The sequence below is a fragment of the Triturus cristatus genome, chromosome 5_2, assembly GCF_964204655.1.
Source record: "Triturus cristatus chromosome 5_2, aTriCri1.1, whole genome shotgun sequence".
Classification (NCBI taxonomy): domain Eukaryota; kingdom Metazoa; phylum Chordata; class Amphibia; order Caudata; family Salamandridae; genus Triturus; species Triturus cristatus.
The window spans coordinates 554,681,543-554,696,397 of record NC_140588.1 but is presented as its reverse complement, the minus strand read 5'-3'; the positions used below and the strand labels follow the sequence as shown (position 1 = coordinate 554,696,397).

At 33.6% G+C, this 14,855-nt stretch overlaps 6 non-coding genes across 6 annotated transcripts; 3 read left to right on the top strand and 3 right to left on the bottom strand.

Annotated features, from left to right (window-relative positions):
• Positions 1 to 1,301: 1,301 nt before the first annotated feature.
• Positions 1,302 to 1,373, bottom strand: TRNAQ-UUG (transfer RNA glutamine (anticodon UUG)). The gene has a single exon. It is a non-coding gene; the product is annotated as a tRNA-Gln (tRNA).
• A 1,548-nt stretch (positions 1,374 to 2,921) lies between these two features.
• Positions 2,922 to 2,993, top strand: TRNAQ-CUG (transfer RNA glutamine (anticodon CUG)). The gene has a single exon. It is a non-coding gene; the product is annotated as a tRNA-Gln (tRNA).
• An 825-nt stretch (positions 2,994 to 3,818) lies between these two features.
• Positions 3,819 to 3,890, bottom strand: TRNAQ-UUG (transfer RNA glutamine (anticodon UUG)). The gene has a single exon. It is a non-coding gene; the product is annotated as a tRNA-Gln (tRNA).
• Positions 3,891 to 5,438: 1,548 nt separating this feature from the next.
• Positions 5,439 to 5,510, top strand: TRNAQ-CUG (transfer RNA glutamine (anticodon CUG)). Its single transcript has one exon. It is a non-coding gene; the product is annotated as a tRNA-Gln (tRNA).
• Positions 5,511 to 11,356: 5,846 nt separating this feature from the next.
• TRNAQ-UUG (transfer RNA glutamine (anticodon UUG)) lies at positions 11,357 to 11,428 on the bottom strand. Its single transcript has one exon. It is a non-coding gene; the product is annotated as a tRNA-Gln (tRNA).
• Positions 11,429 to 12,976: 1,548 nt separating this feature from the next.
• Positions 12,977 to 13,048, top strand: TRNAQ-CUG (transfer RNA glutamine (anticodon CUG)). The gene has a single exon. It is a non-coding gene; the product is annotated as a tRNA-Gln (tRNA).
• The last annotated feature ends 1,807 nt before the right edge of the window (positions 13,049 to 14,855 follow it).

Here is a 14,855-nt window from a genome sequence, read left to right as displayed (position 1 = left end):
GGATTTGAGCCATCAATGAACAAAGATGAAGAAATGGAAAAGCTCAAGAGTAATAAAAAAAGTCCCTCCAAGGTTTCAAATCGGATCATTGGATGCAAAGTCCAAATTGCCAACCATTGCTCTATCGAGCCACCCATGCAGGAGACAGAGACATTGCTTCAGTAGTCTGGAAATGTAGACTGTTTTATTATGCTACAGGCAAAGATGAACATTGTGATATAACTTTTATATTCAGATAAACATTTGAATATTTAACACTTTTATAGAGAATATAGCTGAAAAGAATCAAATCACATTAAATCTCTATCCACTATGACCATTCAAATGAGATATCTTTTTATCAATATAAGAGAAGGACATCACTGATGCGCTCTCTTTTGTCTCAATGGAAAAGGCACTCTTGTGTGAGAGGGTTCCATGGTGTAATGGTTAGCACTCTGAATCCAGCGATCCGAGTTCAAATCTCAGTGGGACCTACTACAATTATGAGATTCACTGTTTAACTCATTTTTTAGAATTTGGTCTAGAAAAAACCTAATATCAATGTTTTATACTGATGCGTATGAACGCATAAGTATGTATAGATGCATACATAGCTTTATCCATCTAGATAGCTGTTAGACAATATGAACATATCAATTATTCATAAACATAAATATTGAAGCTGAACCTAGAAACTGTTCTTTCACATCCACATTGTAAACATGAGTTTATTTTCCTTTCTCATCTATATGGCCAGTAATGAGATAGTTCATTTTTGCTGATTTCTTAGCTGACAACATGCTGGACTTACACAGTGCATTTCATTGTGAATTTCTTTGAAAGTGAATTTCAGATTCACACCTTTGACATGTCTTTCAAAAGATTCAACTTTATTGGTTGTGGATTTACTGTTGAAAATCAGTGTGTAAAATCTTTGTACGTCTGAATTTCAAGATTATTATTCAAACTGCACATCTTCGGTCCCCGTAATACAAAGTTTGACTCCTCAAGTTTTGTTTTAATGAATGCTTTGCAATTAAAAAGTTCCTTGTTCCCCTTATCAATAACAGTAAGATTTTAAAAAGTAATGTCGTGCATCAGGCCCCTGTGATGAGTTTGAGAAACCAGAGTGAGTTTGTAAAATCTCTCATTATTTTGAGCCATTTAGTTTCCAGGTATTGTAAAAATTCTATTATTTGCTCACATCTAGTAAACTTTTAGAGTATAATCAATAAATTAATTTTTCACCCTACCGGTATTAGATATGTGATATTAATGAATACACTTGAAAGAAAATGATTTGGTCAAGAGTCATAAAATGGTCCCACCGAGATTTGAACTCGGATCATTGGATTCAAAGTCCAAAGTGCTAACCATTACACCATGGAACCTCCCATGTGAAAGGAGTGCAAACTGCTGCAGCAATGTGGAAATGTCAAAGTTTTTAATATTCTACTGTCAAAGAGAAACTGAATTGGATTGCTTTCCTATTCTGGTAAACTTTTGCATATTGAACTATGTTGGGGAAGGATGTTGCCCAAAAGACTCAAATAACGTTATAACTCTGTTGAACAGTGGTTTTTATGTGAGATAATATTTTTCAATGAAAGATAAGTTGCCCCCTGAGGCAAATCTCTTCTGTCAAAATGGAAAGCTCACCCTGGTACGGGAGGGTGGATGGTGTCGTGGTTAGCACTCTGGACTCTGAAAACAGGGATCTGAGTACAAATTTCAGTGGGACTTATCTGAACATTACAATTTTCTTTTCCATTCAGTTCTTAGAAGTTTTATTTGGAACAACATCACATTTACTTATAAACATGTAAAAATCAACCTGTACATATGTATCTCTGTATATATAGCTATATGTCTATGTATATTTATAGGAACATATAAACATATAGATTATAAAAATAAACATAATTAGTGGAGGTGAAAATCATGAACAGTTGTTGCCTCTCAGCATTTGAAACATGAGTTTCTACTTCTTTCTCTTTTATATGTCCTGAAATTGAGATAGTCACTTTTTACTCATTATTGATCCAACAATACAGTTGATGTATACAAAGCATATCATATGATTTGTGAATGAAGTTCAAAAATGAGAATTTGATCAGTACCTGTCATGCCTCCGACCAAAAGCTTATATTTTACGATTGGAGATCAACTGTTGTAAATCAGCATGAAAAACATTTTCTTTTCACGATTTCCATACTAATATAAAACAACATTTTTACTAGGTGAATGAGATCATCATTTGGGTTCCTCTATGTTTGATTGAAGGAAACTTCTCATTCAAAATGTGCTATTTTCGCCTTATCAATAGCGGGAAAGCTTAAAAAAGTGATGCTGTGAATCACCCGTCTGAAATGCGTTTGAGAAAATCAGGATATGATTTTATAATGGCTAACTACTTTGTGAAGAAATTTGATGTCAAAGTATTGTAAAGTTTGTATTGATGTAACTTGTTCAAGCTGATGGACATTTTGAAAGCATTCAATAATTGACTCTTTCAACCTACTGGTGTTGGATTTGAGCTATCAATGAACAAAGATGAAGAAATTGAAAAGGTCAAGAGTAATAAAAAAAGTCCCTCCAAGGTTTCAAATCGGATCATTGGATGCAAAGTCCAAATTGCCAACCATTGCTCTATCGAGCCACCCATGCAGGAGACAGAGACATTGCTTCAGTAGTCTCGAAATGTAGACTGTTTTATTATGCTACAGGCAAAGATGAACATTGTGATATAACTTTTATATTCAGATAAACATTTGAATATTTAACACTTTTATAGAGAATACAGCTGAAAAGAATCAAATCACATTAAATCTCTATCCACTATGACCATTCAAATGAGATATCTTTTTATCAATATAAGAGAAGGACATCACTGATGCGCTCTCTTTTGTCTCAATGGAAAAGGCACTCTTGTGTGACAGGGTTCCATGGTGTAATGGTTAGCACTCTGGACTCTGAATCCAGCGATCCGAGTTCAAATCTCGGTGGGACCTACTACAATTATGAGATTCACTGTGTAACTCATTTTTTAGAATTTGGTCTAGAAAAAACCTAATATCAATGTTTTATACTGATGCGTATGAACGCATAAGTATGTATAGATGCATACATAGCTTTATCCATCTAGATAGCTGTTAGACAATATGAACATATCAATTATTCATAAACATAAATATTGAAGCTGAACCTAGAAACTGTTCTTTCACATCCACATTGTAAACATGAGTTTATTTTCCTTTCTCATCTATATGGCCAGTAATGAGATAGTTCATTTTTGCTGATTTCTTAGCTGACAACATGCTGGACTTACACAGTGCATTTCATTGTGAATTTCTTTGAAAGTGAATTTCAGATTCACACCTTTGACATGTGTTTCAAAAGATTCAACTTTATTGGTTGTGGATTTACTGTTGAAAATCAGTGTGTAAAATCTTTGTACGTCTGAATTTCAAGATTATTATTCAAACTGCACATCTTCGGTCCCCGTAATACAAAGTTTGACTCCTCAAGTTTTGTTTTAATGAATGCTTTGCAATTAAAAAGTTCCTTGTTCCCCTTATCAATAACAGTAAGATTTTAAAAAGTAATGTCGTGCATCAGGCCCCTGTGATGAGTTTGAGAAACCAGAGTGAGTTTGTAAAATCTCTCATTATTTTGAGCCATTTAGTTTCCAGGTATTGTAAAAATTCTATTATTTGCTCACATCTAGTAAACTTTTAGAGTATAATCAATAAATTAATTTTTCACCCTACCGGTATTAGATATGTGATATTAATGAATACACTTGAAAGAAAATGATTTGGTCAAGAGTCATAAAATGGTCCCACCGAGATTTGAACTCGGATCATTGGATTCAAAGTCCAAAGTGCTAACCATTACACCATGGAACCTCCCATGTGAAAGGAGTGCAAACTGCTGCAGCAATGTGGAAATGTCAAAGTTTTTAATATTCTACTGTCAAAGAGAAACTGAATTGGATTGCTTTCCTATTCTGGTAAACTTTTGCATATTGAACTATGTTGGGGAAGGATGTTGCCCAAAAGACTCAAATAACGTTATAACTCTGTTGAACAGTGGTTTTTATGTGAGATAATATTTTTCAATGAAAGATAAGTTGCCCCCTGAGGCAAATCTCTTCTGTCAAAATGGAAAGCTCACCCTGGTACGGGAGGGTGGATGGTGTCGTGGTTAGCACTCTGGACTCTGAAAACAGGGATCTGAGTACAAATTTCAGTGGGACTTATCTGAACATTACAATTTTCTTTTCCATTCAGTTCTTAGAAGTTTTATTTGGAACAACATCACATTTACTTATAAACATGTAAAAATCAACCTGTACATATGTATCTCTGTATATATAGCTATATGTCTCTGTATATTTATAGGAACATATAAACATATAGATTATAAAAATAAATATAATTAGTGGAGGTGAAAATCATGAACAGTTGTTGCCTCTCAGCATTTGAAACATGAGTTTCTACTTCTTTCTCTTTTATATGTCCTGAAATTGAGATAGTCACTTTTTACTCATTATTGATCCAACAATACAGTTGATGTATACAAAGCATATCATATGATTTGTGAATGAAGTTCAAAAATGAGAATTTGATCAGTACCTGTCATGCCTCCGACCAAAAGCTTATATTTTACGATTGGAGATCAACTGTTGTAAATCAGCATGAAAAACATTTTCTTTTCACGATTTCCATACTAATATAAAACAACATTTTTACTAGCTGAATGAGATCATCATTTGGGTTCCTCTATGTTTGATTGAAGGAAACTTCTCATTCAAAATGTGCTATTTTCGCCTTATCAATAGCGGGAAAGCTTAAAAAAGTGATGCTGTGAATCACCCGTCTGAAATGCGTTTGAGAAAATCAGGATATGATTTTATAATGGCTAACTACTTTGTGAAGAAATTTGATGTCAAAGTATTGTAAAGTTTGTATTGATGTAACTTGTTCAAGCTGATGGACATTTTGAAAGCATTCAATAATTGACTCTTTCAACCTACTGGTGTTGGATTTGAGCTATCAATGAACAAAGATGAAGAAATGGAAAAGGTCAAGAGTAATAAAAAAAGTCCCTCCAAGGTTTCAAATCGGATCATTGGATGCAAAGTCCAAATTGCCAACCATTGCTCTATCGAGCCACCCATGCAGGAGACAGAGACATTGCTTCAGTAGTCTCGAAATGTAGACTGTTTTATTATGCTACAGGCAAAGATGAACATTGTGATATAACTTTTATATTCAGATAAACATTTGAATATTTAACACTTTTATAGAGAATACAGCTGAAAAGAATCAAATCACATTAAATCTCTATCCACTATGACCATTCAAATGAGATATCTTTTTATCAATATAAGAGAAGGACATCACTGATGCGCTCTCTTTTGTCTCAATGGAAAAGGCACTCTTGTGTGACAGGGTTCCATGGTGTAATGGTTAGCACTCTGGACTCTGAATCCAGCGATCCGAGTTCAAATCTCGGTGGGACCTACTACAATTATGAGATTCACTGTGTAACTCAATTTTTTAGAATTTGGTCTAGAAAAAACCTAATATCAATGTTTTATACTGATGCGTATGAACGCATAAGTATGTATAGATGCATACATAGCTTTATCCATCTAGATAGCTGTTAGACAATATGAACATATCAATTATTCATAAACATAAATATTGAAGCTGAACCTAGAAACTGTTCTTTCACATCCACATTGTAAACATGAGTTTATTTTCCTTTCTCATCTATATGGCCAGTAATGAGATAGTTCATTTTTGCTGATTTCTTAGCTGACAACATGCTGGACTTACACAGTGCATTTCATTGTGAATTTCTTTGAAAGTGAATTTCAGATTCACACCTTTGACATGTCTTTCAAAAGATTCAACTTTATTGGTTGTGGATTTACTGTTGAAAATCAGTGTGTAAAATCTTTGTACGTCTGAATTTCAAGATTATTATTCAAACTGCACATCTTCGGTCCCCGTAATACAAAGTTTGACTCCTCAAGTTTTGTTTTAATGAATGCTTTGCAATTAAAAAGTTCCTTGTTCCCCTTATCAATAACAGTAAGATTTTAAAAAGTAATGTCGTGCATCAAGCCCCTGTGATGAGTTTGAGAAACCAGAGTGAGTTTGTAAAATCTCTCATTATTTTGAGCCATTTAGTTTCCAGGTATTAAAAAAATTCTATTATTTGCTCACATCTAGTAAACTTTTAGAGTATAATCAATAAATGAATTTTTCACCCTACCGGTATTAGATATGTGAAATTAATGAATACACTTGAAAGAAAATGATTTGGTCAAGAGTCATAAAATGGTCCCACCGAGATTTGAACTCGGATCATTGGATTCAAAGTCCAAAGTGCTAACCATTAAACCATGGAACCTCCCATGTGAAAGGAGTGCAAACTGCTGCAGCAATGTGGAAATGTCAAAGTTTTTAATATTCTACTGTCAAAGAGAAACTGAATTGGATTGCTTTCCTAGTCTGGTAAACTTTTGCATATTGAACTATGTTGGGGAAGGATGTTGCCCAAAAGACTCAAATAACGTTATAACTCTGTTGAACAGTGGTTTTTATGTGAGATAATATTTTTCAATGAAAGATAAGTTGCCCCCTGAGGCAAATCTCTTCTGTCAAAATGGAAAGCTCACCCTGGTACGGGAGTGTGGATGGTGTCGTGGTTAGCACTCTGGACTCTGAAAACAGGGATCTGAGTACAAATTTCAGTGGGACTTATCTGAACATTACAATTTTCTTTTCCATTCAGTTCTTAGAAGTTTTATTTGGAACAACATCACATTTACTTATAAACATGTAAAAATCAACCTGTACATATGTATCTCTGTATATATAGCTATATGTCTCTGTATATTTATAGGAACATATAAACATATAGATTATAAAAATAAATATAATTAGTGGAGGTGAAAATCATGAACAGTTGTTGCCTCTCAGCATTTGAAACATGAGTTTCTACTTCTTTCTCTTTTATATGTCCTGAAATTGAGATAGTCACTTTTTACTCATTATTGATCCAACAATACAGTTGATGTATACAAAGCAAATCATATGATTTGTGAATGAAGTTCAAAAATGAGAATTTGATCAGTACCTGTCATGCCTCCGACCAAAAGCTTATATTTTACGATTGGAGATCAACTGTTGTAAATCAGCATGAAAAACATTTTCTTTTCACGATTTCCATACTAATATAAAACAACATTTTTACTAGCTGAATGAGATCATCATTTGGGTTCCTCTATGTTTGATTGAAGAAAACTTCTCATTCAAAATGTGCTATTTTCGCCTTATCAATAGCGGGAAAGCTTAAAAAAGTGATGCTGTGAATCACCCGTCTGAAATGCGTTTGAGAAAATCAGGATATGATTTTATAATGGCTAACTACTTTGTGAAGAAATTTGATGTCAAAGTATTGTAAAGTTTGTATTGATGTAACTTGTTCAAGCTGATGGACATTTTGAAAGCATTCAATAATTGACTCTTTCAATCTACTGGTGTTGGATTTGAGCTATCAATGAACAAAGATGAAGAAATGGAAAAGCTCAAGAGTAATAAAAAAAGTCCCTCCAAGGTTTCAAATCGGATCATTGGATGCAAAGTCCAAATTGCCAACCATTGCTCTATCGAGCCACCCATGCAGGAGACAGAGACATTGCTTCAGTAGTCTGGAAATGTAGACTGTTTTATTATGCTACAGGCAAAGATGAACATTGTGATATAACTTTTATATTCAGATAAACATTTGAATATTTAACACTTTTATAGAGAATATAGCTGAAAAGAATCAAATCACATTAAATCTCTATCCACTATGACCATTCAAATGAGATATCTTTTTATCAATATAAGAGAAGGACATCACTGATGCGCTCTCTTTTGTCTCAATGGAAAAGGCACTCTTGTGTGAGAGGGTTCCATGGTGTAATGGTTAGCACTCTGAATCCAGCGATCCGAGTTCAAATCTCAGTGGGACCTACTACAATTATGAGATTCACTGTTTAACTCATTTTTTAGAATTTGGTCTAGAAAAAACCTAATATCAATGTTTTATACTGATGCGTATGAACGCATAAGTATGTATAGATGCATACATAGCTTTATCCATCTAGATAGCTGTTAGACAATATGAACATATCAATTATTCATAAACATAAATATTGAAGCTGAACCTAGAAACTGTTCTTTCACATCCACATTGTAAACATGAGTTTATTTTCCTTTCTCATCTATATGGCCAGTAATGAGATAGTTCATTTTTGCTGATTTCTTAGCTGACAACATGCTGGACTTACACAGTGCATTTCATTGTGAATTTCTTTGAAAGTGAATTTCAGATTCACACCTTTGACATGTCTTTCAAAAGATTCAACTTTATTGGTTGTGGATTTACTGTTGAAAATCAGTGTGTAAAATCTTTGTACGTCTGAATTTCAAGATTATTATTCAAACTGCACATCTTCGGTCCCCGTAATACAAAGTTTGACTCCTCAAGTTTTGTTTTAATGAATGCTTTGCAATTAAAAAGTTCCTTGTTCCCCTTATCAATAACAGTAAGATTTTAAAAAGTAATGTCGTGCATCAAGCCCCTGTGATGAGTTTGAGAAACCAGAGTGAGTTTGTAAAATCTCTCATTATTTTGAGCCATTTAGTTTCCAGGTATTAAAAAAATTCTATTATTTGCTCACATCTAGTAAACTTTTAGAGTATAATCAATAAATGAATTTTTCACCCTACCGGTATTAGATATGTGAAATTAATGAATACACTTGAAAGAAAATGATTTGGTCAAGAGTCATAAAATGGTCCCACCGAGATTTGAACTCGGATCATTGGATTCAAAGTCCAAAGTGCTAACCATTAAACCATGGAACCTCCCATGTGAAAGGAGTGCAAACTGCTGCAGCAATGTGGAAATGTCAAAGTTTTTAATATTCTACTGTCAAAGAGAAACTGAATTGGATTGCTTTCCTAGTCTGGTAAACTTTTGCATATTGAACTATGTTGGGGAAGGATGTTGCCCAAAAGACTCAAATAACGTTATAACTCTGTTGAACAGTGGTTTTTATGTGAGATAATATTTTTCAATGAAAGATAAGTTGCCCCCTGAGGCAAATCTCTTCTGTCAAAATGGAAAGCTCACCCTGGTACGGGAGTGTGGATGGTGTCGTGGTTAGCACTCTGGACTCTGAAAACAGGGATCTGAGTACAAATTTCAGTGGGACTTATCTGAACATTACAATTTTCTTTTCCATTCAGTTCTTAGAAGTTTTATTTGGAACAACATCACATTTACTTATAAACATGTAAAAATCAACCTGTACATATGTATCTCTGTATATATAGCTATATGTCTCTGTATATTTATAGGAACATATAAACATATAGATTATAAAAATAAATATAATTAGTGGAGGTGAAAATCATGAACAGTTGTTGCCTCTCAGCATTTGAAACATGAGTTTCTACTTCTTTCTCTTTTATATGTCCTGAAATTGAGATAGTCACTTTTTACTCATTATTGATCCAACAATACAGTTGATGTATACAAAGCAAATCATATGATTTGTGAATGAAGTTCAAAAATGAGAATTTGATCAGTACCTGTCATGCCTCCGACCAAAAGCTTATATTTTACGATTGGAGATCAACTGTTGTAAATCAGCATGAAAAACATTTTCTTTTCACGATTTCCATACTAATATAAAACAACATTTTTACTAGCTGAATGAGATCATCATTTGGGTTCCTCTATGTTTGATTGAAGAAAACTTCTCATTCAAAATGTGCTATTTTCGCCTTATCAATAGCGGGAAAGCTTAAAAAAGTGATGCTGTGAATCACCCGTCTGAAATGCGTTTGAGAAAATCAGGATATGATTTTATAATGGCTAACTACTTTGTGAAGAAATTTGATGTCAAAGTATTGTAAAGTTTGTATTGATGTAACTTGTTCAAGCTGATGGACATTTTGAAAGCATTCAATAATTGACTCTTTCAATCTACTGGTGTTGGATTTGAGCTATCAATGAACAAAGATGAAGAAATGGAAAAGCTCAAGAGTAATAAAAAAAGTCCCTCCAAGGTTTCAAATCGGATCATTGGATGCAAAGTCCAAATTGCCAACCATTGCTCTATCGAGCCACCCATGCAGGAGACAGAGACATTGCTTCAGTAGTCTGGAAATGTAGACTGTTTTATTATGCTACAGGCAAAGATGAACATTGTGATATAACTTTTATATTCAGATAAACATTTGAATATTTAACACTTTTATAGAGAATATAGCTGAAAAGAATCAAATCACATTAAATCTCTATCCACTATGACCATTCAAATGAGATATCTTTTTATCAATATAAGAGAAGGACATCACTGATGCGCTCTCTTTTGTCTCAATGGAAAAGGCACTCTTGTGTGAGAGGGTTCCATGGTGTAATGGTTAGCACTCTGAATCCAGCGATCCGAGTTCAAATCTCAGTGGGACCTACTACAATTATGAGATTCACTGTTTAACTCATTTTTTAGAATTTGGTCTAGAAAAAACCTAATATCAATGTTTTATACTGATGCGTATGAACGCATAAATATGTATAGATGCATACATAGCTTTATCCATCTAGATAGCTGTTAGACAATATGAACATATCAATTATTCATAAACATAAATATTGAAGCTGAACCTAGAAACTGTTCTTTCACATCCACATTGTAAACATGAGTTTATTTTCCTTTCTCATCTATATGGCCAGTAATGAGATAGTTCATTTTTGCTGATTTCTTAGCTGACAACATGCTGGACTTACACAGTGCATTTCATTGTGAATTTCTTTGAAAGTGAATTTCAGATTCACACCTTTGACATGTGTTTCAAAAGATTCAACTTTATTGGTTGTGGATTTACTGTTGAAAATCAGTGTGTAAAATCTTTGTACGTCTGAATTTCAAGATTATTATTCAAACTGCACATCTTCGGTCCCCGTAATACAAAGTTTGACTCCTCAAGTTTTGTTTTAATGAATGCTTTGCAATTAAAAAGTTCCTTGTTCCCCTTATCAATAACAGTAAGATTTTAAAAAGTAATGTCGTGCATCAGGCCCCTGTGATGAGTTTGAGAAACCAGAGTGAGTTTGTAAAATCTCTCATTATTTTGAGCCATTTAGTTTCCAGGTATTGTAAAAATTCTATTATTTGCTCACATCTAGTAAACTTTTAGAGTATAATCAATAAATTAATTTTTCACCCTACCGGTATTAGATATGTGATATTAATGAATACACTTGAAAGAAAATGATTTGGTCAAGAGTCATAAAATGGTCCCACCGAGATTTGAACTCGGATCATTGGATTCAAAGTCCAAAGTGCTAACCATTACACCATGGAACCTCCCATGTGAAAGGAGTGCAAACTGCTGCAGCAATGTGGAAATGTCAAAGTTTTTAATATTCTACTGTCAAAGAGAAACTGAATTGGATTGCTTTCCTATTCTGGTAAACTTTTGCATATTGAACTATGTTGGGGAAGGATGTTGCCCAAAAGACTCAAATAACGTTATAACTCTGTTGAACAGTGGTTTTTATGTGAGATAATATTTTTCAATGAAAGATAAGTTGCCCCCTGAGGCAAATCTCTTCTGTCAAAATGGAAAGCTCACCCTGGTACGGGAGGGTGGATGGTGTCGTGGTTAGCACTCTGGACTCTGAAAACAGGGATCTGAGTACAAATTTCAGTGGGACTTATCTGAACATTACAATTTTCTTTTCCATTCAGTTCTTAGAAGTTTTATTTGGAACAACATCACATTTACTTATAAACATGTAAAAATCAACCTGTACATATGTATCTCTGTATATATAGCTATATGTCTCTGTATATTTATAGGAACATATAAACATATAGATTATAAAAATAAATATAATTAGTGGAGGTGAAAATCATGAACAGTTGTTGCCTCTCAGCATTTGAAACATGAGTTTCTACTTCTTTCTCTTTTATATGTCCTGAAATTGAGATAGTCACTTTTTACTCATTATTGATCCAACAATACAGTTGATGTATACAAAGCATATCATATGATTTGTGAATGAAGTTCAAAAATGAGAATTTGATCAGTACCTGTCATGCCTCCGACCAAAAGCTTATATTTTACGATTGGAGATCAACTGTTGTAAATCAGCATGAAAAACATTTTCTTTTCACGATTTCCATACTAATATAAAACAACATTTTTACTAGCTGAATGAGATCATCATTTGGGTTCCTCTATGTTTGATTGAAGGAAACTTCTCATTCAAAATGTGCTATTTTCGCCTTATCAATAGCGGGAAAGCTTAAAAAAGTGATGCTGTGAATCACCCGTCTGAAATGCGTTTGAGAAAATCAGGATATGATTTTATAATGGCTAACTACTTTGTGAAGAAATTTGATGTCAAAGTATTGTAAAGTTTGTATTGATGTAACTTGTTCAAGCTGATGGACATTTTGAAAGCATTCAATAATTGACTCTTTCAACCTACTGGTGTTGGATTTGAGCTATCAATGAACAAAGATGAAGAAATGGAAAAGGTCAAGAGTAATAAAAAAAGTCCCTCCAAGGTTTCAAATCGGATCATTGGATGCAAAGTCCAAATTGCCAACCATTGCTCTATCGAGCCACCCATGCAGGAGACAGAGACATTGCTTCAGTAGTCTCGAAATGTAGACTGTTTTATTATGCTACAGGCAAAGATGAACATTGTGATATAACTTTTATATTCAGATAAACATTTGAATATTTAACACTTTTATAGAGAATACAGCTGAAAAGAATCAAATCACATTAAATCTCTATCCACTATGACCATTCAAATGAGATATCTTTTTATCAATATAAGAGAAGGACATCACTGATGCGCTCTCTTTTGTCTCAATGGAAAAGGCACTCTTGTGTGACAGGGTTCCATGGTGTAATGGTTAGCACTCTGGACTCTGAATCCAGCGATCCGAGTTCAAATCTCGGTGGGACCTACTACAATTATGAGATTCACTGTGTAACTCATTTTTTAGAATTTGGTCTAGAAAAAACCTAATATCAATGTTTTATACTGATGCGTATGAACGCATAAGTATGTATAGATGCATACATAGCTTTATCCATCTAGATAGCTGTTAGACAATATGAACATATCAATTATTCATAAACATAAATATTGAAGCTGAACCTAGAAACTGTTCTTTCACATCCACATTGTAAACATGAGTTTATTTTCCTTTCTCATCTATATGGCCAGTAATGAGATAGTTCATTTTTGCTGATTTCTTAGCTGACAACATGCTGGACTTACACAGTGCATTTCATTGTGAATTTCTTTGAAAGTGAATTTCAGATTCACACCTTTGACATGTCTTTCAAAAGATTCAACTTTATTGGTTGTGGATTTACTGTTGAAAATCAGTGTGTAAAATCTTTGTACGTCTGAATTTCAAGATTATTATTCAAACTGCACATCTTCGGTCCCCGTAATACAAAGTTTGACTCCTCAAGTTTTGTTTTAATGAATGCTTTGCAATTAAAAAGTTCCTTGTTCCCCTTATCAATAACAGTAAGATTTTAAAAAGTAATGTCGTGCATCAAGCCCCTGTGATGAGTTTGAGAAACCAGAGTGAGTTTGTAAAATCTCTCATTATTTTGAGCCATTTAGTTTCCAGGTATTAAAAAAATTCTATTATTTGCTCACATCTAGTAAACATTTAGAGTATAATCAATAAATTAATTTTTCACCCTACCGGTATTAGATATGTGAAATTAATGAATACACTTGAAAGAAAATGATTTGGTCAAGAGTCATAAAATGGTCCCACCGAGATTTGAACTCGGATCATTGGATTCAAAGTCCAAAGTGCTAACCATTAAACCATGGAACCTCCCATGTGAAAGGAGTGCAAACTGCTGCAGCAATGTGGAAATGTCAAAGTTTTTAATATTCTACTGTCAAAGAGAAACTGAATTGGATTGCTTTCCTAGTCTGGTAAACTTTTGCATATTGAACTATGTTGGGGAAGGATGTTGCCCAAAAGACTCAAATAACGTTATAACTCTGTTGAACAGTGGTTTTTATGTGAGATAATATTTTTCAATGAAAGATAAGTTGCCCCCTGAGGCAAATCTCTTCTGTCAAAATGGAAAGCTCACCCTGGTACGGGAGTGTGGATGGTGTCGTGGTTAGCACTCTGGACTCTGAAAACAGGGATCTGAGTACAAATTTCAGTGGGACTTATCTGAACATTACAATTTTCTTTTCCATTCAGTTCTTAGAAGTTTTATTTGGAACAACATCACATTTACTTATAAACATGTAAAAATCAACCTGTACATATGTATCTCTGTATATATAGCTATATGTCTCTGTATATTTATAGGAACATATAAACATATAGATTATAAAAATAAATATAATTAGTGGAGGTGAAAATCATGAACAGTTGTTGCCTCTCAGCATTTGAAACATGAGTTTCTACTTCTTTCTCTTTTATATGTCCTGAAATTGAGATAGTCACTTTTTACTCATTATTGATCCAACAATACAGTTGATGTATACAAAGCAAATCATATGATTTGTGAATGAAGTTCAAAAATGAGAATTTGATCAGTACCTGTCATGCCTCCGACCAAAAGCTTATATTTTACGATTGGAGATCAACTGTTGTAAATCAGCATGAAAAACATTTTCTTTTCACGATTTCCATACTAATATAAAACAACATTTTTACTAGCTGAATGAGATCATCATTTGGGTTCCTCTATGTTTGATTGAAGAAAACTTCTCATTCAAAA